Here is a 4,378-nt window from a genome sequence, read left to right on the forward strand (position 1 = left end):
TGATCTTGGAAATAATTAATCACATGTACATTTCAAAGGCTTCTACTTTGTCATCACATTCTCTACATGCTACTAGAAAGGTGGATTCATGTCATATTGTGCCATGTAAGCAGTTCACTGTGGGATCGTTAAGACCACTGTAGAACACAAGACTTCAACTGGGTTCTTCATGAGTCAGGCAAATCACAGGTACAATAGTTCAGTGACCAGTCACACAGTATTTGAAATGGGCGATATAACTGTCTACAGCCTTATTCCAGGAGCAAATGAATAACACTCCAGTTTATCTTTCATTTATTGTGATCAAGCTAAAAATCTGATGATGAGTGATAACATACAATAGGAGAATTGAGGACATTTAGGCAAGTGACAATGGCATCCATTATTGAAGAACCAATGCAAATATCTGCCATGGACAGATATAGTTACGAGTGATGCTTTCCATTATAAACTGTAAGTTGGTCCTGGAGGATAGAGTAGTAATCAAGGATTTTATGTGAAGATACATACTGTAAATCTAGTTTAGTAAAAGCAGAGTACTTGGCTTATGCATGTCCTGCATAACTTAAAAGGACATTTCCATGAAGGAAGATAGGAGCTTTTGTTGAATTAATTCTATATGAAGAGGAAAATATATTGGTGCTTTAGATCTTATGGAAATGTCAGGAGTGTGTGATGCTATCAAGTTAGAAGTCACAGTGAAGAAAAAAGGAAATGCTGGGTGTCTCCAAATATGAATCCTGCCTTTTTGAAAGAAGATATCAGAAAAGTATAGGAAAAACAGATTCGTTTTCATGTTCAAAGATTCTAAAAAGAACGAATGGTTAAGAGACTTTCAAAAGGCAAATCCTGACCATATAATTAAAATGATCCCAATGAAGATCAAAACATAGAAATTTCTATGGGACTATAAGCACATCCCTAATAAATCAACCTTTTGAAAGGAGATGTGCATAAGAAGATCAAAGGAAAGGTGCATAACTAAGTATAGATTCCGAAAAAAGAATAAACATTTAGAAATAATGCCAGTCTAAAGCTCAGAATGGGGTGATGTTTTGAAAAAAATGCTACAAAACTTAGGAAGTACTTTTGCAAAACTAGTTGGAGCAAGAATAACAAGAAGGTTGCGATAGGCTTATTTCTGGGATAGATAAGCACGAACTTACATAATGACGATGAGAAAGCAGGAACCTACTTCCTCTGTGTTATTCAGGTCAGAGAATGAACTTTAAATTAGAAGGAGGAGACTCTCCATCATTCACACAGGGATCAGACAGTGAGAAAGCACTTGGTTGTTTAAATAAGTCAAATCTTAAACAGAAGAAATTTTAGATCTTAACAGAGTTTGAAGATATGATTTTAGATTCACTGTAAGTATGTTTTTAGAAATCTCATTGTTCACGAACATACTAAGCTATTTAGAGATAGGCGGTCTTAACTCTCATTTCCAAAATTGAGGAAAAGATAAATTTAAGCAAGTATAGATTATTACATGTTTAATCTTCAGCAAAGGGCTACTAATCAGGGAACATAGGATGAGCACTTTGCAAAGAATATAGTAATCACTGGGACACCTCATGGGTTCACTAAAAACAAGTTATCTGACTTAATTGATTTTCTTTTTTTTTAGGGTTACTAATCCCAGAAATCATGCTTATCAGATTAGTACATGATACAGTCTTTCAGGCATTGCAGATAAATTTAGTAACATTACCAAATTGAAAAATACTTCTGTTGCCTTGCATTGTGGAAATAAACAAACATGATACAGATATATCTATATCTATATCTATATCTATATCTATATCTATATCTGTATCATATATATCTATATCATATATGTTATAATATATATGATGTATATATGATATATATATGTGATATATACATCATGTATATGATTTTTTTTCTTTAAATCAACCTCCCAAGTATAGTACAGGAGAATATGTATTTAACAACATTAATATACAAAAGCCAGAGCTTTCAACTATTCACAGTTGCTCACAGTTTGCATGGGAGCCAATTGTGTCTCTGGCTCCTAAAAATAGCAAACACAAACTTAGGTTGCTCTATCAGTTTACCGTGCTGAAATTACCACAACTCACCACTGGGTGCTCAGTCCTCATCTGTTGGGAGGATCTAGCTTGCTTTTGGGCTCTGAGTTTTAAGATAAACCCTAATAAACTAGAATTTCTTCATCTGAGGTGACTGAAAACCACATTGTTTGAGAAACTTGCAACAGTTGGAGATACTAGTCTTGAAACGATTAAGTATGATGATCATATTCAAGTACAAGGAAAATAATTGGATTAACTCATTGCTCATCTCAAAAGCAGAACTGACCAGAAGCGTGAGCTTGGAAGCCCATTAGTCCCATTCCATGTGCTCTTAGATAGTTTCTCTCTATTTTCATATTTTTCAGTCTTAGTTTAGGAGAAGTGATGTTCTCTTCTGCTTTAGCGGCTTTGTATTCCTTGAATGAGCTATGACTCAAACACACCTGACCTAAAATATGTAATTCTAGTAAAAAATCATTTCTTAAATTACTTCATAGGGACAAAGATGGAGTCTGAGTATTCCCTGAGCCTCATATTATTTCTCAGTATTTCTCATTTTATTTCTCAAAATGCAACATCATTGCATTTCTTCTGCCATGCTTAATTGTGCAGCTACAGTCCAGGCGCCTTCACGTGGAAGTGCAGCATTGGGGTTTTAAAAAATACTTTATTTCATTCATGTTGGAACAAGCTTCTCTGCTTTAGAGAGGGAGTCGAGACTGAAGAAATTGGCATGGAGGATGAATTCAGGGAAGATAAAGCTTAGAGTTGGACAGCAACCTAATCAGGTAGGGAAAGATTAGAACTGGGCAAGGGTGTAAGAGAAGTTAGTGGATAAAGCTGGCTCTCAACATAAGATTTAGGGAAAGTCGAGGATGAGATGAAACTTTAGGAGAAGTGTGACTGAAAAAGCAGAGGTTGAAACATGATGTGGGCACAGACCCGAAGCTAAATATGTGATTGGCATAGGCCCTGAGTTCCAAAAGGATCAAACACACAAGAAAACTAGTTGAGGTTTATCCAGGGAGAGGAAGCAGGCTCAGTTACCAGGTCACTGAAGTTCCCGTATTTTTCTGGATGTTGGAGAGAATGTAGTCTTGCAGCAGACAACCCATCGACCCATTCCAGACTCAAAGACGTAAGCTACATCTATCAGAACCTTCTCCAGGTGCTCTCTGCCCCATGCTTACCTCCCGCTTCTCCCAGGACCTGAAGAGACACTTGCATCATTCTTACTCTCTTGAGGTTTGGAATTGCTTTCTGGCATGGAGCCTACTTTTCCTGACAAATTAATATTTACATTTAATTTGTGTGCCCAAAATATGTTGCCTTGTGGAACTCTGTGCAGATCTGGTGGACATGTAAAAGGATGCAGCCACCGTGGACAACAATATGGCAGTTCCTCAAAATTTACGCATAGAACTGCCATATAGCAATTCCACTTCTAGGTATATATTAAAAGAATTGAAAGCAGGGTCTTAAAGAGTTATTCGTACACCTACGTTCATAGCAGCATTATTCACATGAGCAAAAAGGTGGAAACAACCCTAATGTCTATCAATAGATGAATGGATAAACAAAATGTGGCGCGCACACACACACAATGGAATATTATTAAATATTTTTTAAAGAGGAATGAATTCTGACACATGCTACGATGTGGATGAACCTTGAAAACATTATGCTAAGTGAAATAAGCCAGACACAAAAGGACTAATACTACATGATTTGACTTATAGGAGGTACTTAGAATAGTCAAATTCATAGAGACAGAGAGTACAGTGGTGGTTTCCAGGAGCTGAACGAGAGGGGAGAATGGGCAGGTATTATTTAGTGGGTATGGAGTGCCCGTGAGGGAAGATGGAAACGTTCTGGAGATAGTAATAGTTACACTTAGAAATGGTTAAAATGGCAAATTTCATGTCATATATATAGTTTATCTGTTTTTTAAGACTTTATTAAGAGCGGTTTTAGACTTAGAACAACACCGAGAGGAGAGCGTAGAGTTCCCATACATCCCCCGTCTCCACACACGCATGGCCTCACCGTTTATCAGCACTACTCATCAGCATCGTACGTTTTTTACCAAGGATGAACCTGCATTAATACATCAAAAGTAGCCAAAGTCTATAGTTTACCTTAGGGTTCACTTTTGGTATTGTACATTCTACTGCCTTGGCAAATGTATAATGGCATATATCCATGATTATAATATACAGATTGTTTATGCCCTAAATATCCTCTCTCCTCTGCCTATTCATCTGCCCCCACTCTGCCCCCTGGCAACCACCGATCTTATTGTCTCCATAATTTTACCTTTT

The sequence above is a fragment of the Pteropus vampyrus genome, unplaced genomic scaffold, assembly GCF_000151845.1.
Source record: "Pteropus vampyrus isolate Shadow unplaced genomic scaffold, Pvam_2.0 Scaffold45, whole genome shotgun sequence".
Lineage (NCBI taxonomy): Eukaryota > Metazoa > Chordata > Mammalia > Chiroptera > Pteropodidae > Pteropus > Pteropus vampyrus.